The 23,814-nt window shown below is 37.1% G+C and overlaps 1 protein-coding gene across 3 annotated transcripts in view; it reads right to left on the bottom strand.

The window, feature by feature from the left end:
• LOC121379157 (monocarboxylate transporter 14-like) overlaps window positions 1-18,837 on the bottom strand; it is a 33,462-nt gene extending 14,625 nt beyond the window's left edge. The window contains exons 1-3 of one of the 3 annotated variants that reach the window (XM_041507651.1): window positions 18,786-18,837; window positions 2,445-2,607; window positions 808-827 (exon numbers count right to left, since the gene is read on the bottom strand). The gene's annotated coding sequence lies outside the window, so the exon portion shown is untranslated. Of the gene's footprint in view, window positions 1-807; window positions 828-2,444; window positions 2,608-6,095; window positions 6,312-18,785 lie in introns of those variants that run through there. The other 2 variants (XM_041507650.1, XM_041507652.1) reach the window with 2 other exon arrangements.
• Window positions 18,838-23,814: the final 4,977 nt, after the last annotated feature.

The following is a 23,814-nucleotide window of genomic DNA, read 5'->3' as shown; positions in this document are numbered from 1 at the left end:
TATCAGAAAAACAGTTGTGCATTTTATATATGTACTGGGTTGGGTGACTAGTATCTGTAACTGTCTGTTGAGTATTACATCAGAAAGTAAATTCCAAGTCTCTACCATAAAATATACACTTTAAATTGCAATGCTGGAGAGTGGCAGTCCTGTATACAAAATAGTATTTAATTTCATTGATGTTAGTTTATTTTGTTTAACGACACCACTGGAGCACATCAATTAATTGATCATCGGCTATTGGATGTCAAACAATTGGTAATTCTGACATGTACATGTAATCATCAGAAGAAATCCGCTACATTTTTCCTAATGCAGTAAGGGATCTTTTATACGTACTTTCCCACGTACAAGAAGGAAGAAGAAAGAAATGGTTTATTTAACGACGCACTCAACACATATTATTTACGGTTATATGGCGTCAGACATATGGTTAAGGACCACACAGATATTGAGAGAGAAAACCCGCTGTCACCACTTCATGGGCTACTCTTTTCAATTAGCAGCAAGGGATCTTTTATATGCACCATCCTACAGACTGGGTAGTACATACCATGGCCTTTGATATACCGACTGAGTGCTGTACCACTGGGCTATATCCGGCCCCCAAGGACAAGAAAGTCCATACCACTGCATTTGTTCAGTTGTGATGCACTAGTTGGAACGAAAAAAAACCCAATCATTTGAATGGATCCACCGAGGTGGTTCAATATTGTGACACAAGCAACCGAAGCGAGCACTCAACCAACCGATATTGATATAAATATGTGATAAGCAGATATACAAGTTTGACAAGAAAACACATACCATCCGTTGTGGTGGACTGGCTGGAATGAGAAAAAACCTGTTGTATGAAGTGTACCACATAAATGTGTAAATGATTAATATTTATATACTCTAAAATAGATGTGTAGCAAAACTTTACTAAATTATAAGCAGGGATTTAGATTACACCATGCAAAACTGAGACAATTAATAAAGGGTGTACCCAAAAGGGGTATGCCCAAAATAAGCAAGTCCATATCAAGTACAAACATGCAGGGCTAACTCTGGATTAGCAGAAAATGTCACCAAATTATCTACATTGTATTAACCTTCAAAAATTGCAGAAACCCAGTTATATTGTAACAAAATATCAATTATTATGGGTACATGAAATTATTTCACCAAAATAAAATAAATTTTGCTAATTGTTTTTGAAATTCGCAATTGGCGAATTTGGAGAGTGCCAGAGCTAGTCTTGAACATGTGTGGAAAGCTAATCTAAGTGTTACATTAAGTAATTAGATATTGTTCCTTCAATGCCACATGACATGAATGGCCCTCTGCGAAGCCCCTTTGTTTAGGACATTAAATCCAAAGTTTGGGTAAAGTGGCCAGTTGAGATTATAGCAAGATATTAGTGAAAGTGATACCAGTCAGGTGTTCGACAGACAGACAGACAGACACACACAGACACAGACACACACACACACACACACACACACACACACACACACACACACACACACACACACACACACACACACAGAGAGAGAGAGAGAGAGAGAGAGAGAGAGAGAGAGAGAGAGAGAGACACACACACAGACACACACAGAGTATGTACTGAAACAATGGCGAATGAGACCATCAAGGAGACAAGATGTGAGTGCGTGCCCCGGTGGTCTTCCAATATTACTATACAAAATTAACATATTAATAACTGAATGTACATGTAAGTGTAATTTTACAACTAACATCCAACCAACCCGCCATTTGTGGCTGTTGGCTGCAAATGGCATCGTCAACAGGATGATCATTTAATGTTATTTTGTGCACTCTGTTCCCATGTGGAATGTTTAAATGCAATAAATTTTATCTTATCTTATCTTATCTTTAAAATAATATTATAGGATGATCAAAACATGACCATGCATGAATGATTATTAGTGAACAAATATGATTTTTCAACTGACAGGATGATTGTAACAAATGTTCTACAGGACTGTTATTTGTCAGGATTTTCATTCAATAAAATGGTGAACTGACAATACAGGCCTTCGAATTTCACAGAAACCAGTACCGTCTCGGTAGCGTGTCGGTAAAATCACAGAACCGAAATTTCATTTCCCATGATTATTATATCAAGCAAGACTATTCAACAAAAATAATATATTTAAAAAAAAACAGTTTTCGATGGGTTCCCATGATCACAAGGCACGGCACAGAAAAAGTATTTCCCATGAAATTTGAAATCACCTATGGCCTGACAATAGTGTGCCGACTGTCAATCAGTAACAATGATTCAACAGGATTCCGTTTGTGATTAAATGTGGAATATGGATATAATTACACTTATTAATTATATGTAAATAAATATGCAAAAACATGATTAACATTTCAGTTATACAAACACTTGCAGTGGTTGAAGAGATACAATGATCCAAAACGTGTAAAGAACTTACATGTGCAGTGGTCTGATCGTGCAGTGTTGACAGATGTGTCTTCATTATAGGTGCACACTATTCAGAGCCTTCATTATAGATGCACATTATTCAGAGCCTTCATTATACATGTACACTAGCTATCCAGAATACAGCTGTCCCAGGTATGTACTTTTCATGAGATCTGTGGAGAAGTGAAAAATTATAAGATCTGCAGCATATGACAGTAATATTACCACTTAGTGATGAACATTACTATGTGTAACAGTTCAGGGTTTCTGCCAGAGGGTAAAATGGGTATGGCACCTGTGGCGCAACCAGAGAGGAAAAAATGCTTAGGCAAACCCATTCTAATTAAAATTAGCTCCACTATTACATGTATGTGGATCTAACGGCAGCCCATTGGAGCTCATGTCCAGCTGACCTTTCATTCGACCAATCAAAACCTTACTTGCAAAATCATGCCAGTGATTTGAAAATATTTGGGATTATGCCGAGGGTATACGAAATGATTCAGGTGAATTACGAAGTATGCCAGAAACTAATTGCAATATAAAATTTTATATAAAATTTGTTTCAAGACGGAAAAAAAAACCCTGTGATGGTATAGCCATAAAATCTGTTTATACTAATATACAATCCAGAGTTTATTACTGCACTTTCCCCCCTGTTTTTTCAATGTTAAAACAGACCAACAATTTAAGTTCGCCTATTGCATAAATAGTCTTGCCTGATATTTTTTGAATTTGTATGCTCCTTAATAACGCTATAAAAGACAAAGTGTAATTGGTCAATATTTAAATTGTTATTTATCGATGAAATGTCACATGGACATGAGAGTCCATGCAATGCTGTTAGATCTACTGGTAGACCCAGTAGAGCTAATTTTAATCAGATTGAGGCAAACCCAGACCTGTAAAATAAATATTAGTGTCATGGGAAAAATAAAAGAAATCTGGGAAAATTCCAGACAAGGCAAGCGCCTCATCTGCCTGGCTACACCATTGGGCGTCATACCCAAAGTTTTTTGCAGATTTTATTTTTTTAAAGTTAACCATTATCATGATTTTCTTAACCCTAACTCTAAACTTAACCCATTTTCTTTCTGGGGGAGGACCCCCATACCCCCTGTTGACTGTGGTTGCATTTAATTCCATAGCACCATACCCAAAAATTTCTTTCCAGCAGAAACACTGGTGTTGACATTTTGTTCCATTTTTGTATGAAAAGCACAAAGCGAGTGTTAATGAATGTTTTCTTTGCATAGTTTCCACTGGCTTATAATCTGGTGTGAGTGCCCGAGTGCCCCTGTGCCCTTCGAATATTACTTTACTAAATAAAACATATTAATAACTGAAAGCAAATGTAATTTACTTATTACAGAGATGCAGAAATAGAAAATACTTCACTAGACCGCTGGACCAGAACCAACTAAAATTTACTAGCCCACCAGAATTTCTACTACTTGTAGTACATCAGCCTATATGCCACGACTGGTTCATCAAAGCCCATGGTATGTGCTAATGGTGTATATAAAAAATCCCTTGCTGCTAATTGAAAAGAGTAGCCCATGAAGTGGCGACAGCGGGTTTCCTCCTACAATATCTGTGTGGTCTGACGCCATATAACCGTAAATAAAATGTGTCGAGTGTATCATTGAAATAAACCATTTTCTTCCATCAGGCTACAGAACAATATTACTGTTTAACTATATTATAATATACACTGCCTCCAATTCAAATGATATATTCTTAAGTTCCCTTTGTAAGTCACATGGCAAACGAAATCAAGTCACATACCTTGATTGACAAATCAACACATTTTTTAAAAATATTCTGATATAAAAAATTTCGCATTTCTTTCATATACAAAACTATTCAAAACACACTGGCAGCATACTTTCAACGCAAACAAGCCATTTCTAGGAAGTGTTGACCCATGACTGACAGCTGTTTCCATAGTCTGTTAATCATGCAGCCAAAAAAAGCGAGATTGCCTGTCAGAGCTGGCGAGTACTTTCTGCATCTTTACATGTATATTACAATATTACTTATGATAAGATAGAACAAACCAGCCAATTAAAGTCCAAACCAAGTTGATACTCTACATTAGATTTTTTTCACTTTTTGTTCAAACATAAACTGTAAATAAAAATTACATTGATATGGATTCCACATAGAAGACTGAAACCATATCACCTATATTGACTTTTTTAAGATCTCCTAGGACAAAACGCTTTTTTTGTGGAACACTCTTCCAAGAGGGGTGGAAGCCTCCTAAGTATGTGATGTCATTAATCTGATGCCATGAGTGCATTATACCATAGCGCATGTCATGATATTGTTACATTACATCATATCGATCTACCCCTCTTGAATGGTATTCCATAGCCAAGAAAAATGGCAGACGGCAAAAAATAGCATGTATTTTTCTCTATACAATCTCAGCGAAGTCAATATCGGTGACATCATTAAAGTCTCGTATGTGGGATGTGTCATTGTAATGTTTTTTTCTTGATTTATGTTTGGACAAAATGTGAGGGAAGTCTAACAGTAATTAAAGGTATGAGAATAATTTATTTTAGTTAACAATTTGGTTCAGACTTTAAATTGGCATTTGGATACTCATCAAACATTTCACCTCAAAATCAATGAAATGTTAAGCTGTAATTAGATTAAAATAAATTGAAATGCATATTAATTTCTGAATATGTACAACTGTTTACCAGCTAGTATTATTGACATTACTGCACTAAAACGGCCTTGGGGTGCTCAGAACAGACAAAAAGCCTGCTGTGCCAAAATTAGTGAGATCTAAAGGCCTGACAAGCAATAAAAGTAACTTTTAGAAGGTCAACTAAATACCAGGGCTAACTAATCTTGAGTGGGACATGATTGTGACAGTCCATCATAATATCATGAGGTATGTGATCGCGCACTTTAATTTTATGGTAACAGTGCACCTCCCATTATATTGTTTGAAATGAAACTGCTTTAGCCTCAGCCGGCTCTAGTGTTTGAATATTATTATATTGATTCAGTGACTGTTCAGTATGTGCTACTGAAAACTTCTTTTTATTATTGTGTGCAGACTTTGCTCAAGATTTTTCCTCTGGAAAACAAATCACTTACCAAGAGCTAATTATGAAGAGTTATTCATCATTCGCCTAAGATTAATTACGAGGAGTTATTCATCACTCGCCTGGAGATTAATGAGTTATTCATCACTCATCTGGAAATTGAGTTATTCATCACTCACCTAGAAATTAATGAGTTATCCATCACTCACCTGGAGATTTATGTGGAGTTATTCATCACTCGCAGCTAGGATATTAATTATGAGGAGTTATTTATCACTCACCTGATGTTAATTATGAGGAGTTATTCATCACTCGCCTGAGATTAATTATGAGGAGTTATTCATCATTCACCTGGAGATTAATTACAAGGAGTTATTCATCACTCGCAAAGGTTAACTACAAGTTATTCATCACTTGCCTGGTACATTAAAATGTAAAGCACTGTTGTGAGTCAAACAACCTTGATGATGTAATTCGGCGGTGGGGAAGATTACACTAAAACAGGGATTTAACATCAAGTGATTGCAGTCTTTCCATTTAATACTAGAAGACAGCAACTATACATTTAAAGGTTTGAATACGACAAATGATACCTGGTGAAAACCGATAAAACAACATCAATGCTGAAGCCATTTCAATGTATTAATTAACAGCCATAGAGTAACAGCAACAGCAATAAATCAGCAACAGACTGACTGTAATAAACAAATAAATTATTCTTAGAATATATCACCATTATGAATACATATTTGATATCCTAGGTAGTCAATAAACATGATCCCAAAGAGGGATCCAGGGCAGGGGACCAAATTTTTCAAGTGCCCTCAAAATGTTCAAGTGCACTTTTTGTTTGTATAAAAATTGTTATGCACGTAAGCATTTTCAGCTGCATGAAGTTAAGTTATGCCTGTATGTGCAAGCTTGCAGATGTATGTCTGTGTTACTGATTCTCAATGGAGTTCAGTGTTTAAGGTGAGTAAGAGCGCCTTAATTTTCTGTGATCAAAGTATCATAATGATAGCCTAATAGTTTTTGCTTTGAAATTGTATGGATCTTAAAAATTACTAATGAACAATAGGCTCTGTCATTTTTATGTACATCTGCCCTAACTAGACCGAGCCATCCCTATAATAGTGCCCTTTAAAGCTATAATTTACAAGTGCTCATTTGTATAGTTTTTATGTATATCTGCCCCACCTACACAAAACCGTCCCTAGAATAGTACCTTTTAAAGTTTTAATTTACAAGTGCCCCTTTGTATCGTTTTTATGTATATCTGTCCTACCTAGACAGAACCGTCACTATAATAGTGCCCTTTAAAGCTATAATTTACAAGTGTCCCTTTGTATAGTTTTTATGTATATCTGCCCTACCTAGACAGAACCGTCCCTAGAATAGTACCTTTTAAAGTTTTAATTTACAAGTGTCACTTTGTATTGTTTTTATGTATATCTGTCCTACCTAGACAGAGCCGTCCCTATAATAGTGCCCTTTAAAGCTATAATTTACAAGTGTCCCTTTGTATAGTTTTTATGTATATCTGCCCTACCTAGACAGAGCTGTCCCTATAATAGTGCCCTTTAAAGTGTTAATTTACAAGTGCCCCTTTGTATCCTTTTCATGTACGTATGCCATTAGACAGCCGTCACTAGAAATACATTAATACAAGTCAAATTACAATGAAATATATGATAGTCATACTTATATATGAAGCAAAGTTGATTACAAATGTATATGGCTTTTTCTCGGGTCCCCCTCATCTGTTCTCCCGCCCCTGGTCATTTCGACAGCGATCAACACTAAAAATCACGATTTAGGGATTGAGATCTAAGAGCAACGGGTTTGAACTCTTCTAAATAAAAATTTGGGGGTTATAAAACTCCAAAAGAGGTTTTTATCACTGTCTGAAAATGGGCAATTTTGATATTAAGATGCAAAAACAACAACCCCAAAAAACATTCTTTGGTTATATAACTTATAATACTATGCAAAATAATGCTTAAAATAGTTTTAAAATTGTTGTTTAAAAATAGCTAATTTTGCAATTCAGATGGCTACAGACCACAATTAATTATGCTACGTTTCTATACACAAAGAAAAAAGTTAAGCACCCCTAGACGTAATTAGTACTGAAATAGCCCCATTCGTGCAAATTACGTGACGAATATGTCAAGAATGGTGTTCCATTGAAATAATAGGAGAGTACAATGACAACTGCGACCTCCCACAACAGAACGACATGCACGTCCATCATGCCACCCATGCTTTGCTCAAAATGCAGTATCAATACACTGCAATTGTTGCCATTTAACATCACTGTCTTGCATTGTTGAAGTTTAATCGTTGAATATGGCACGTCAAAGGTTATCAGAGACCCAAAGATGGCGTATTTAATATCAACTGGGGTATCATTACACCATAATCAGCAGACCGATACGAAAACACGGGCGTACCAATGCTGTAAAGGATCTCCCACGGTCAGGGAGACCGCGTCTGACGTCACAGCGCAAGGGCAGGGCCCTGCTTCGGCTCGTACGTCATCAACCCTTTGCTACGTCTCCTGTTCTGAAGAGCCAATGGTTACCCAATAGACGGATGTCAGCCAGAACAGTGAGGACTGAAGCCCAGAAGGGTCATCAAGCATCCCTTTCTTGCTAATCATCATGAGAGACGCTGTTTAGCGTGGTGTTTGGCCCAGAGAGGTTGGAATCAGAGGTCCTGGCGAAGAGTCCATTGGTCCGACGAAAGCCGGTTCCTGCACCATGTCACAGATGGCCGACTGAGAGTTTGGAGACATAAAAATGCTGTCTACACACCCAGGAACATACGACCTATGACCTTGTATGGTGGAGGTTCAGTAATAGTTTGGGGTTTACCTATCACATGATTGTAAGCTGGATCTTGTCACCACCCAAGGCAACCTCAATGGTGATCAGTACATTCGTAACGTCTTGCAACCAATTGTTGTGCCGCATTTTGACAACCATCCACTCGCCACCAGACCTCTGTACATGGATGACAAAGCTACATCGTTCCCGAGTAATAACAGTTTTACTCCAAACTGAAGCTGTGACGACCCTGCCCTGGCCGGCCATGAGTCCTGACCTAAACCCGCTAGAGCATGTTTGGGACATCTTGGGGCGTTGAGTACAGGCACTGACCCCACCTGTACAGACTCTGGCACAATTAGAGGCAGCTTTTCATCGAGAATGGCAGCAGTTGCCCATGCAGCAGATAAGACGACTTACTGGAGGGATGAAACGAAGGGTGGAAGCTGTCATCCGGGCACGTGGTGGGTTTACCCGTTATTGATGATTTGTGTCATGAATGTCATCTGTGAACTTCAAATGACATTTTTCATCATCAATCATGATGTTGACTTGTGTTTCTGACTCTGCACCTCCATACTTATTGTGCCTCAGTTTTTGGCTCAAATACAGCATATTGGAATTCTTCTCAGAATGAATCATGATTAAAATTTCAAAATTGGATACACTTGTTATGTTTTCTTACTGTCAAAGATGTATTCTTGCAAAACACATGTGGTTTTCCGAGGTTATGTTATCAGGCTTTCAACGCCAAACCTTGTAAGACAAGTCATTGTGAAAAATACAGGAGGTGCTTAACTTGTTTCTTTGTGTATATATAGCCTTAGTGGCTATAACATTTTTATTAATATCAGCAGGCCCATGGATTTTTGTATGTACCTTTGTCTGCCCAGGGGACACATACCCTGAAAAGGACAACCCCTGGACAAGGTTGTCCAGCTCTTTCTCCCAGCATATTGGTTTAAACAAACACATCCGCTAAACCTGGCCGGAGTACATCCATTTTACACAAAAAGCACTACTTTTGCATGAGCCAGAATTACCATAAACAAGTCTTCAATGTCAACAAGTTACACATGTTTACAAACTACATGCTCTCCCCTGTCTACTTCAGTCAAATAGTTGCCACTTCATAGCTGTCTGCCATGAAATAATCAGTCAAACAGCAGACTACTTGCGCATACAAATTTCTGGACAACCAAATGGGAATAACTGTAATCTGAGTCCAGATGCCAAGGCGTTTAAAAACCATCCAATTTTTAAATTCCATGGGGAAGCATGCACCCAGACCCACCTACACATCTTGGGTGCTGTGCGCCCTCTGTCAAGGCACATCGTGTCATGCTTAAGAACCACCCTGATCATTAGCCCACCCCACTTAAAAAAAATCTCTCTATTAATGTAGCTAGTGGTCCAGAAAACCGCAACTAGTCATTTAGTGTACACTTCTGTTCGTACAGTGATATATACACAAACGCATTCATATTAACTTCAAATATTAAAGCTTTTATTAAGATGCCCTTTTAATGATTCAATGTGCCCCTTTTTTCTTGGTCCCCCACCCCCCAAAAATATGTTCTGGATCCGCCCATGGATCCATTATACACAGAGTTAAAAAATGTTTTGTTGTATACACCTTATAAAACACTTTATTTAAAACTAATAAAAGGGAAAAAAATATGTTTTTAACAAAGCATTACAACTGTTCGGGTTTGGGTAAAGTTTTAACGTGCAAATGTGCCACGAGAGCTTCACGCACGCCTATCACGGGCTTAATCTCTGACTTTCGCCAGTGACCAAGTCCGGGACGAGAGGGGTAAGTTTGAAGTGGGCGGAATTTGGAATAAAACATTTAGTAACGGTCTAAAAGCCTAAGTCGACGGAGAATAACCTGCACCCCAATCATGTCCGGACTAAGAAATTAAATCCAAAAATATATCTGACTGCTCGGCCTAAAAGGTTTTAAGGTGATTTGAGCAACTGAACGGGCGCCAAAATTAAGTGCGTTGGACTATTTATAAAAAAATAAACATAAGAATTTTGAGCCACAGCCAAAACATTTTAAAGTCCAACTAAGCCCAAAAAAGGAGGTTACCTGTCCTAGGTAAGCTTGGCGTCTACGGGGAGGCGATGATGTATTCCTCATTGAAAAGAGGCACCAGCTTCCTGTAGCTGTGGGTCCGCAAGCAGGTCACTAGCTGGAGGTGCTGGGCGCCGGCGATGACCTTGATAATCCTATGGACGGTGTGATTGTCCATCTCGTTGTAGAGGATTCCCTGTCTGTACAGTCCATCCCGGCGCGAGGTGACCACTAGGACCTGCCCCACTCCCCGTAGATCCTTCGTGTGGATGGCGATCTGGTTGCCATCTCGGAACGTCTTAAAGTTGACCTCGTCGATCCCACCTGGCAGTCTGTCGGGATCGGAGACGTCACCCACCAAGTACTTTGAGTACTGGCTCTTGATCTTCCTTTTCGCGAGCTGCCAGTCGTCCCTGGCGGAAGCGGAAGGCCGCGTCTTGGCTGGTTGGTCCCCCGGGATGGGGGGGGGGGGGGGGCCACGGCCTTCCGCTTGGCAACTCCAAGGCTCGAAATGTAGCGACCACCAAGCAAAGGGCCGCAACTCTAAACTCGTTTTATCATTTCGCCAAAAACACGAACCCGAATACCAACATGTCGATTACAGCTTTACGGTCATTAACGACCGACTTAACCGTTAAAAATCGGTAGTTTTCGTAAACTAGATTGATGAATAAATTTGTTTACGTGACTTTAGCACCTTAGTTGCAAATCAAAAGTGGTAAAATTATTTTCCTAAATATAGGTTATCAATTTGTAACCCTTTATCAGCCATAAACACCATTTATATGTATATGTTATTATGTGCAATATTTGAAGGAACCGATTTATGTCACTAACATAAATTTAAACCACTGTAAGTAAAAGAACTGATTTATTAAAGTAATTATGATTGACCGAGATTTTTATACCAAGGGACATAACTTTTGAAATTTTCGCCACTAATTGTAAGATTGTTTCTTTCATAGCGCACACAGAATCTCAAACTTGCAAACATATTGCTATTATAAACAAGACTGATTGATGCCAAAATAAAATAAATAAAGTGTCAAAAAGATTTAATGAGCTCGCATAAATAATTTTTAGTCTAGATTTTGCCTCATATTTGACTAAATACAGTTATGGGCCAAATGTTTTCAGTGTGACAGTTGTAAACTAAAAGTATAAATGTAATACTAGTACATAAACATGACAATTTGGTAGGCTACATTTACAACGTGAAAATGAAAGAACATGTACCGTATATCTTCGCCTATAAGTCAAATTTTTTCACCCAAAAATTATTTTATAACTTGGGGGTCGACTTATAGTTATAAGAGGGTAGCCCGAGTACTCTGACTGTAAGAGAGCTAGACGGACATTTGGACATAAACACGCTCTCATTACAGTCAGAGACCAACCTATGTCTTTTTTTGGCAATTCCTGACTACCAAACGGTAGGCAACGAGTCCCGCTCTAATACCACAACAATCCTATGTTTGACGCCAAATACCTTTACATCAATCATATTCGAGTTAAGTGATACAAAAAAATCCACATATTAATCACTAATATACATACTACAGAAAGAAACCCGACAGCACCCACATTCAGCTACGCTTCGTGACACTCCGTCGCAACAATTGCAAAGCTCGGCGATCTATTTCGAGACTGGGCGATTCCGCCTTGTGCTGCAGTTACAGGGGTCATCTCATAAGAGGAGGCAGTACGTAGCACATACTTTTGTCGTATCTTGTCGATAACACCTCAAATGTATCCTTCAAATTCAAAATGGAATCAATAATGTGTAATTGTTTTGGTTTAATGACGTAATGAAATCCAAATTCATCCAAAACGGCATTAGCCAACTCTTCCATGTTGTAACTTCGCTTGATATGAGACGGCCCCTGTAACTGCTGCACAAGGCGGAATCGCCCAGTGCGCGATCACGTGGTCTACGTCTCGAAATAGATCGCCGAGCTTTGCAATTGTTGCGACGGAGTGTCACGAAGCGTAGCTGAATGTGGGTGCTGTCGGGTTTCTTTCTGTAGTATGTGTATTAGTGATTAATATGTGGATTTTTTTGTATCACTTAACTCAAAAATGATTGATGTAACGGTATTTGACGTCAAACATAGGATTGTTGTGGTATTAGAGCGGGACTCGTTGCCTACCGTTTGGTAGTCAGGAATTGCCAAAAAAAGACATAGGTTGGTCTCTGACTGTAATGAGAGCGTGTTTATGTCCAAATGTCCGTCTAGCTCTCTTACAGTCAGAGTACTCGGGCTAATAAGAGGGTAAAAAAAATTCACCCAAAAATATTACCGTTTTGGGGATTATTTTACAAGTTTTATTATTGAAGTATGCCCTGTATATATACTCAAATATGTTAATTTGACACATTTATTTTTTATAACCTTTTTTTTTTTTTGGCATTAGAATGGTTTTGGTTATGCAAAAAGGCGTGCGATCTCACTCACATGTCAAGAGAACAGTCCACTTAGTTAAAATAACAGTCATCACTAATAGCAAAAATGTAAACAATACTAACTTCCTGTTGCCTGAGTTTATTTTGAAATCTGGTCACTGGCATTAATGGTTGTTCAAACAATGTTTTGTCGGTGATTAACTTCATGAATATGGCCTCAGATTACAGTTATCTTCCCATTTGGTTGTCCAAAATCCGGAAGTTTCACCGCGCAAGTAGTCTGCTGTTTGACTGTGATTATTTCATGGCAGACAGCTATGAAGTGGCAACTGTTTGACTGAAGTGACAGGGGATAGCATGTAGTTTGTAAACATGTCTAACTTGTTGACATTGAAGACTTGTTTGTGGTAATTCCGGCCCATGCAAAAGTAGTGCTTTTTGTGTAAAATGGGTGTACTCCGGCCTGGTTTAGAGGGTGTGTCTGTTTAAACCAATATGCTGGGAGAAAGAGCTGGACAACAGGGGTTGTCCTTTTCAGGGCGTGTGTCCCCCATGCAGGCAAAGGTACATACAAAACTTCACGGGCCTGCTGATATTAATAAAAATGTTATAGCCACTAAGGCTATATAGAAACATATAGCGAAATTAATTGTGGTCTGAGGCCTGATATAGTTCACACATTACACCGGTTAAATGCTTGATTCTGATGAAAGTATTATAACAAGAGAGGTGAAATTACACAGACTGATTGTGCATACCACAAGGAATATGAAAACTAATTTATTTATTTTCTAAATATTTTATTAAATTAAAAAACTTTTTTTTTGAATTTATTAAAAATTAAAATTAAAAGTTTCAACTTTTAAATTTCAATATCCTCCAAAATAGCATAAAATGACCTCTGATGTTACTACAGGTTGTTGCAATATTTTTTAACACATTTTTGAGCTAATAATTTGGTAAAAAAGAGCAAAAGTTGGATTTTGTTAGTCAATATTGAGATTTTGATTTTTTTGACATATTGAATTTTAATGAGTTTCTCAATTATTGCAATTGGACAGAAGATCTAAATATAATGAATATATCACTACTAAATGTAATTAAACACTTTAAATAAATAGTATACAGTTTTTAACAAGATTAAGTACTCTAATAATACATTTCACCTACATTTATGTAAATTACACACTTCAGTCATTTTTCAAAAATGGTCTTTTATCCTTAGAAAATCTAATAGGCTAATATTCTATGCTGTCTGAATGTATTTATTGTGTTCAGTAATCAGATGCTGGTATACTTGTCAAGTTTATTGCAGAAAATGTGCCAAAAAGGTTAACATTTGGCTTGTAATACATATGGCAGAATAATCCATAATGCATATTCAGTGGTCATTACTACAAACATCCTTCCAATCAAGAAATACTACACTGAGGTATCCCAGACACTGGCACAGGACTACACTTGTTAACAGTTATCACTGGAAACTGACAAATATGGTGCAAGTACCTCTTGGTAGGATTTATATCAGCATTTTGTAACAAAATCTTCATTTTCAAAGTTGTCGTCAACAAAAAAAAATATTATGGTGTATACCTAAGTAATATCTGTAGGGCATATTCATATTAATATGCATTTATATGGACTGTTTTGCCTTTTACAAAGTGGCTACATGTCTAATACAGTAAATGAAGTAGATTAAGTAAATACAGCAGGTCAAAATAGAATATGAGGCCTATCATGTCTAATTTTCCCTGAAATTAGTGTGTAAACATTTGTTGCAAATGGCCCCAATTTTGTGACTTTCACCATCCCTCTGACACATTTCTAATAATGTATCATGAATTCAGTCACCATATCTTTACTAAGCCTCCACTTATCATATCTAAAATGCAAAATTTTACAGTTTTAGATTATTTTTTTTTCAAAAATTTAAATTTAAGTTTAATATTTAATTAAAAATGAAGTAAAATCTAATGATTGATTTTTTTTCCTTTAAATATTTCAAAATCTTTCCAAGACAACACTGTGCAGATAGAACATATGTAGAAGAAAAAATAGCTGCTCATTGTATGAAGAAATTCCAAAATTTGATAAAGTTATTACATTTTGAAGTTGGTGTCCCTCAAGTTTCCATTGCTAAAATTGGCCATGGCAAGGCACTGTGGTAGGTGTTTTAACACAGCCTCTGTATACTCTCAGTTTAAAGGTGACATACCGATACTTACCGAGCATTGCTTTAATATGTATATCATTGGAATGCATTAGTGTGGGCCAGTTTTTAGGGGAAAAAAAATGGACTGATAGGCCTCAGATTACAGTTATCTTCCCATTTGGTTGTCCAAAATCCGGAAGTTTCACCGCGCAAGTAGTCTGCTGTTTGACTGTGATTATTTCATGGCAGACAGCTATGAAGTGGCAACTGTTTGACTGAAGTGACAGGGGATAGCATGTAGTTTGTAAACATGTCTAACTTGTTGACATTGAAGACTTGTTTGTGGTAATTCCGGCCCATGCAAAAGTAGTGCTTTTTGTGTAAAATGGGTGTACTCCGGCCTGGTTTAGAGGGTGTCTGTTTAAACCAATATGCTGGGAGAAAGAGCTGGACAACAGGGGTTGTCCTTTTCAGGGCGTGTGTCCCCCATGCAGGCAAAGGTACATACAAAACTTCACGGGCCTGCTGATATTAATAAAAATGTTATAGCCACTAAGGCTATATAGAAACATATAGCGAAATTAATTGTGGTCTGAGGCCTGATATTACTGAGCTTTCCCTCAAATCAGCTTAGACTGATATCTGCAGTTCACTAGAGCAATAGGGACTTACATAAAAACCAGTGTACTTTCCAGAGTTATCCTCCTTACATGTATTAATATGGCGGCAAAACATGTGATTAATTGATACTTTCAGTTTTATTGTAGTGATCTGTTGTCAGTGTTTATAAATAAAGTTGTTGTCTGTGCACAAAACGATGCTGTACAGTGCCATACAGTAACAGCCAAACAGCTTTCACTATCTACTAAGGGAATATTTCGTTTTGATGCTATGTTACTTGTTTGTGATGTACAAAACGTGAAAACCGAAGTTTGTAAAATAATTTTCTTTTGTTCAAATATTGTACATTATTGTTCTCATGTGCTGAAAATAAGAAATACTTAAATATTTATAAGTTGTTTTTCATGGGTCGACTTATAAACGGGTCAATAAAAAAATACGTTTTCAGGGCTTGAAATTAGGGACTCGACTTATAGCCGAGATCGACTTACAGGCGAAGATATACGGTATGTACCCAAAATTCTCAGAAAGTAATGGATATAATTTGTTTGATTTTTAGTTAGATTATAGTAAGAGAATTGCTGTTTAAAATTTGTAAAAGTACATTACATAATAAAATGTCCAATAAAACAACATTTCAAACCCATAAATTAACCACCCAATATATGCCTTTAAATATATTTCGTTTTTATTACGTACCCTTGAATTATGTTCTGGCAGAAAGTCTGCTACCTTTAGCACAGGTTGAAACAATTGGTTGTCTAATATTCGACTCTTACCATAAAATAATATAATTAATCACTTTTGGCATCTAGCAATTTAAAGCAAAATTTACAATAGTTACCACTTGGAATAAGTATTATATATTATTTTGTTTTGTTTTACCTGCAATATATTTTCACCAGGACTTCCTTTTTCCTCCATGAATGATTAAAGAAAATAACGCTGGATATATTGTAATTATTTTTGTTTTATTCCAATATATAATAACAAATGTGTTTTCTGTCAGTATGTGGAGCAAACTACCGTAATCAGTTGGTTTGAAATCATGATTACAAAATCCTAAAGATAAAACTGGCTCCTAACCTCAGCCTCTACATATTGTTTACATTTGTACAGGCCTCTAGGAACAATATTTGAAGTGTGTGTGTATGTTTGGGGGGGGGGGGGGGGGGGGGGGATACGGATACAGTCTCTAGTGAGGGATACAAACTAGATTTCATCTTTATATCATCTTTATTTATGTGGAGTAGTGAAAATTTAAAACATACATTTTGTCTTTAAGTGTGGGATGGAGAACAAGCCTGTAGGCCCGCCATTCCCACTACACCACCCCAGTTCCTACAGGTTTGATGTATTTTATTTTAATAATTAATGCAGACTACACATTGATATTGTCTATAGGACATATTAGTTGTAAAGTGATTGTCAGTATGTGACATTGACAACATAATATTTTCCAACATTTCTGTGTTTTTGTGCCCTGCTGTGGACAGTTTTGGCAGACGGGCAACACATTTGCAAAATAATTAAAAATACACTGTTTAACCAAACACATTAAAACTTGGAGGATTACTAGTTAAGATAACAAAGAAAAGTGTTAATTTTAGTTTTTTGATAAAGTATTATATCTTGCTTTGGTGAAGAGGAGACGCTTTTTTGCAAATTTGCGAAATTGGCCTCTGGAATATCCATTGACGTGTCATGTTTACATCTAATTCTATGCTGAACAAAATTTATGATGAAATATTATTACAATTTGTGTGTTTTTCTTCTAATTAGGTCCATTTGCTTCAGTTTACATTACTAAAAAATGCTAGTTCACCAAGGTAAACATCTACGGTCCGTTTTTTAACATTTTGACATTTATTGGACCCGATGTTTACAACTTGAACAGCAAAAACAAGCGTGCTGTTTCCGCCCAGATTTCAGGCGGAATCGATACAACCATGGAATTAATTATTTCGTGGCGAAATATGAGATGTACCAATAAATATAAACACTTACTGTATAAAGAAAACTTCCCGAGTCACGTTTTATGCATAAATAGACAGTTTGTCCAAATAGTAATCCTGCATTAATCCAATTTTCAGTTATGAACAAAATCTCGAATATTCCCGCCGGCCATTGTGAGCATATTTAAAATGTGATTGAAAACTGTTGGTGGAATCGGATTATTTTAATTATTATTCGTCTCGGGTTCACGAGTTTATTCCACGATATTTAATGGAATATCACGTTTTATAATAATAAATAAATAAACTTATTTAATGAATAATATTGTTTAAAAATCAATTAATTGATAATAAATTAATAATAACAATTAAATTTAACTGAATAAAACTCCTAAAATAACTAATGACCAGTAATTATAGCTAAAAAAAAGAAATGAAATTAAAACAAAAAAGAAGAGAAAAAAATAGAAAAAAACCTTTGAAACACATGTAAGCAATGGCCTGTAATAATAATATTTAAAAACAATTACTAAAGGAAATAATAATTTTGGAAAAAGTAAATAATGAAGGCCTTAAAATAAGTAATGACCTGTACTAACAATCATTATTTTTTTAATAATAATAAAAAAGAATAATACACCCCAAAACTTTAATGTGATAATATTATTAACAATGCATATAATGCAACCAACACAAAGCACATATGTAGAAACAAAAATAACAAAATAAATAAATTTAATAATCAATTCCATTCAGTTCCGCAATATTTCTTTTTACTGGGTGTACGTAAAATGCTTGATACGAATAATTCTCGTTCCGCAAAATTTTCATTCCGCATTTTCGATATGCCAGGATAAAAATAGCTTTCAAACATCTAATCCTGGAAAGGTTACCAAAGGTATTGTACTTAATATTTTTGTCTAAAATTTATTAAAATATGTTGTTGTACGTGTTGAGGCTCTTAAATAAAGCACATATGCCTGATTTTATTAAATCGTGATTGCAAATGGAAAATTCGATCCAATGGATAAACGTTACGGCACAGCAATAAACATCACAATAATAAATATCGTGCCGGAGACGTTTATCTTGATGAACTAAAAAAATGCTTGCTACGAAATGCAGTTAGTACATGCACCGGTGCATGCTGATTTTTGCGTGTGGATGTAACTTTTAAAACTGGGTGCACGCGGTGCATGCTAATATTTTTCAAGTACTGTGTATTGCGTATCCTGTTGCCTACCAGATTCAGACTCAAGTTGTTGAATTTTGCGTATGCATTTCGTAATCTGTTCGCCACATGAAAACGATAACTTTTATCTTATGGGCGCATCCATTTTGTATCCCATAATCCTACTTACAACAATGGCGCCCTTTCGGTCATTTCCGTGAAATATATTTGCGAAAATTGCCGGCAATATCTCGGTTATATCCGTGGTCGAGACCGACTTTGGGGTATCCACGCGCATAACACAGTTGTTGTTGTCACTGACAATTTGAACTCCGCCAGATCTGTGATCAATACAAAGTACCGTAACTGCCTAGCCCGAGTACTCTGACTGTAAGAGAGCTAGACGGACATTTGGACATAAACACGCTCTCATTACAGTCAGAGACCAACCTATGTCTTTTTTTGGCAATTCCTGACTACCAAACGGTAGGCAACGAGTCCCGCTCTAATACCACAACAATCCTATGTTTGACGTCAAATACCTTTACATCAATCATTTTCGAGTTAAGTGATACAAAAAAATCCACATATTAATCACTAATACACATACTACAGAAAGAAACCCGACAGCACCCACATTCAGCTACGCTTCGTGACACTCCGTCGCAACAATTGCAAAGCTCGGCGATCTATTTCGAGACGTAGACCACGTGATCGCGCACTGGGCGATTCCGCCTTGTGCAGCAGTTACAGGGGCCGTCTCATATCAAGCGAAGTTACAACATGGAAGAGTTGGCTAATGCCGTTTTGGATGAATTTGGATTTCATTACGTCATTAAACCAAAACAATTACACATTATTGATTCCATTTTGAATTTGAAGGATACATTTGGGGTGTTATCGACAGGATACGGCAAAAGTATGTGCTACGTACTGCCTCCTCTTATGAGACGACCCCTGTAACTGCTGCACAAGGCGGAATCGCCCAGTCTCGAAATAGATCGCCGAGCTTTGCAATTGTTGCGACGGAGTGTCACGAAGCGTAGCTGAATGTGGGTGCTGTCGGGTTTCTTTCTGTAGTATGTGTATTAGTGATTAATATGTGGATTTTTTTGTATCACTTAACTCGAAAATGATTGATGTAAAGGTATTTGACGTCAAACATAGGATTGTTGTGGTATTAGAGCGGGACTCGTTGCCTACCGTTTGGTAGTCAGGAATTGCCAAAAAAAGACATAGGTTGGTCTCTGACTGTAATGAGAGCGTGTTTCCAAATGTCCGTCTAGCTCTCTTACAGTCAGAGTACTCGGGCTACGTAACTGCCTTGAACATTTTCGACCTCAGATATGGGCACTTAATCAGATGATTGCGAACGTACAGGTCCGTTACTCGCGTAGTTGACTCGAAGTCGGCCAGTGATTATTTCAATCGCGACTTCTTGTCGAATTCCGTAGGCTAATTTATATTATACCAACAGATCTTATCGAGTTAAAAAAGTTAATAACTTGCTTAATACAAAACACAAATATTCGTACGTTTTTGTAATAGGCCTATTATAGATTTCTGTAAGGAGTTTACGTTGGGTGAAATTTTCAAATTTGATCAAGAATCAGTAATAAACGCAGCTGTATAACGTTCCGGTACTGTTAATAAATAAATATAGGTAGCCTATTGCCGAATAATAAAAGTTGCCTTATTTTTAGTGCATGTAGAATTTTTTTTTTTCATTTCTAGCCCTGAACTCCAACATCCAAAGTCGCCGTCGCGGAGTCCCCCGTGGGGGGGGGGGGGGGGGGTCTCGACGCAGACGAACGACGGGCAGGAGCAGGTGACGCTGGCCGCGGTGCATTTGTTGGCTGCTCCACTTGCCGCATCTGTACAGTCGGTCTGGTTGATTGTGGCGAGTTGCCTCCAGTCGATCCATCACGTTTCCTCTTCCTGGTTCCCTTCCTCTTGGCTGTAGCCGCGTCGCCATACACCAAGGTCACAGTTGCCCGTGACCCGGTGTACGCGACGCGGTACTCCAACAGCTGTCCATAACTAGCGATCAGTCCCCCCAGGTGTGGGGGTAAGTCGAAAGCGCATGAGATAACTTCCACCTTCATCGCTGGTCAAGTTGAGAGTGATTACAATCGTATCAACAACTTAATAGAGATGGGTCGTATACCATATATTTACCGTTCAGTATCGGTACCATGTCAATACCAATTTATCGTATCAAGCAAGTTTCAAAATGCAGAAATTTCGGAATTGAAAACGGTTATTCGCCATTTAGTAAATCGTGAACAAATTTCGATCAATATATCTGACCAATGCAAAATAGCTGAAAAGAAGAGAGACGATGAGGGCCTAGTGTGTGGAATTTGATTTTATTTAGATGAAATTAGCGGGTGAGACTTACTTCAGGTATACCTCAAGTATACCGAAAATACTGCTCGATATCAGTATTGGTATCAGCGGACAATATTTCAAAATTTTATGTTAGCGGAAGTTAGTTCACAGGAGTTTTACTTGAGTAACCCATTGTTCAGTTACATGAACAATTTTAAAACATTAAACAGTAATTGCTAATCAATTTTTCTATTATGTAGAAATATTACCGACTGCAGGGGACAATATTAAAAAAAAAATTGGTAACCGGAAGTCGGTTCACGTGAGTTTTACTTATAACAATCGGTTACGTGAATATAGTTCTCGTAACCGATGAGTTAGGCCTACCTAATCCCAAAACACCCAAACTACGGTTCTGTACTACATTGGTGGTTCAAAAACATAAACAGATTTTTTACTTTCATTACTGATATATATAGTACCTGGTACTTTTAATTTTAGAATGTAATTGTTCACCACGTAACTGATTGGCGGTTCTCGTGGAATCCGGATCGTTTCGACCTTATTCCTATTCGACCCCGAGTCGTTTCGCCCTTATTCACGTTCGCCCCGAGAATGAGTCGTTTCGTCCTCCATTATGAGTCGTTTCGCCCCTATATATTCGGATGGTACTAGTATGCAAAATTTGGTATATAAAAATTATTTTACCCATAATAATTTTGTCGTAATAGTCACCTAACAGGCAACAAGGTTGTAGACTTAAACGTGAAGTCCGAAACAAAATGTGGACAACTACAATAAATTGCTCCTACCTTTATTTTTCGTTAGATTTTACCCACATTTTGTCCAGACAGAAATCTTGAAAAAACAATTACAATGACATGGATTCCACATACTAGATGATAACCATGTCACCTGTATCGACTTCGCTGAGATCGCATAGGGCAAAATGCATGTAATTTTGTGCCGGCTGCCATTTTGACTTTTTATGGAATATTCGACAAGAGGGATGAAAGGATATGACTTAATCTAACAACCGTTGAATGTAATAACATGTTATGATATAAATGCAAATGTGATGACGTCATATTATTTTATTATTATTAATATTATTTGATTGTTTAAAGATACCACTAGAGATCTTTGATTTTATATTAATATTTTAGTCTTTCACCCCTCTTGAAGAGTATTCCATAAAAACCCAAAATGGCAGACAGCAGAAAACTGCATGTATTTAAATGTAAACTGAAGCAAATGGACCTTTTAATATTTCATCATAAATCTTCTTCTTAAGCATAGATGTAAATATGACACGTCATTGGATATTACAGAGGCCAATTTCGCAAATTTGCAAAAAAGCGTCGCCCCCCCCCCCCCCCCCCCCACACACACACACCAAAGCACTTTATAACTAATATGTCCTATCGACAATATCATTGTGTAGGCTAGTCTATGTACTTATTAATATAAAATACATCAGGCCCGTAGGAACTGGGAATGGTGTGAGGGGAGGGGTTCTTTAAAATATTGCACATAATAACATATACATATAAATGGTGTTTATGGTTGATAAAGGGTTACAAATTGATAACCTATATCTGATTTGCAACTAGAGTCACGTAAACAAATTTATTCATCATCCACAAACATAAACATGAGGGCGAAACGACCCTGTATAGAGGGCGAAACGACACGGGGCGATCGGGAATAAGGGCGAAACGACCTAATACCGTTCTGGTGCATTGATGCCAACCTTTACTGATCAACACCTGTAAGACTGTGGACAAAAATCCATAAGCGAGCTGCAAAAGGACGGGGAACTGATGATTTTAAATTCAAGGCAACATGAAAATGAAAATCGAGACTATTAACAAGTACAATTTTGATTAGTGCACATAATATCCGCTAGGTGGCACCTCTTGTCCAAAATAAATACAACAAAATAGCCGTTTTCCGATTCAATACAATACAATACAATAACTTTATTTCCATGTTCATATATGTATAATAAAAACATAGTCTGGTTGACCAGCAAAAATAAAGTACATAAAATTCACGAAAGGACAACGAAAATCACGAAGGATCACGAAGGATGGCTTACTTAGATGATGACGAGTTATGTAAAAAATAATAATGAAAAAAACCGGAAGGACTTTCCTTTGGCACTGTCACTAACCCTAACCTTAACCCTAACTCTATGATAAGTATTTATAATGTTCTTTATTATAGCCTACGCTACGTGACAGTGCCAAAGGAAAGTCCTACCAAAAAACCCTGAAAATGCGTGTTACCCGTAAGGAATTTGTCCTACGCCCGTAAGGCTTTCAAATTCTAAAAAATCTGTAAGTCTTACAGGTAATCCGTAAGAGTTGACATGTATGTTCTCGTGATTTTAAAGTTGCGTAACCGACACGCGGACAGAACAACGGTTCTCGTAAAATATTGCGCCTTGTGGTATTGTATCAATACTGAATACCGTACCGATGTAAATCACCCCAAAAATACTGATACCGATCCTCAAATTTCAATACTGCTCAAAGTTGATCATGTGATTGACATAGACCGAGATCTTGAAGAACCTGTTTATGCAGTTCGCAAATACATCGTCCAAATAAAGTCAAAAAACCAGTTAATTTTGGCGAATCCCAAATATATCCAAAGATTTCCAAATATCATGCATTTACTTGTGATTTTACAACTTGGACTATGAGGCACTTTTTCACCTCTTTCCATGAAAAATACTTATTGTCCGAACCAAATTGTTAACAAC

This window comes from Gigantopelta aegis, chromosome 8 (genome assembly GCF_016097555.1).
Source record: "Gigantopelta aegis isolate Gae_Host chromosome 8, Gae_host_genome, whole genome shotgun sequence".
Taxonomy (NCBI): domain Eukaryota; kingdom Metazoa; phylum Mollusca; class Gastropoda; order Neomphalida; family Peltospiridae; genus Gigantopelta; species Gigantopelta aegis.
This window is presented reverse-complemented; position numbering and strand designations above follow the sequence as displayed.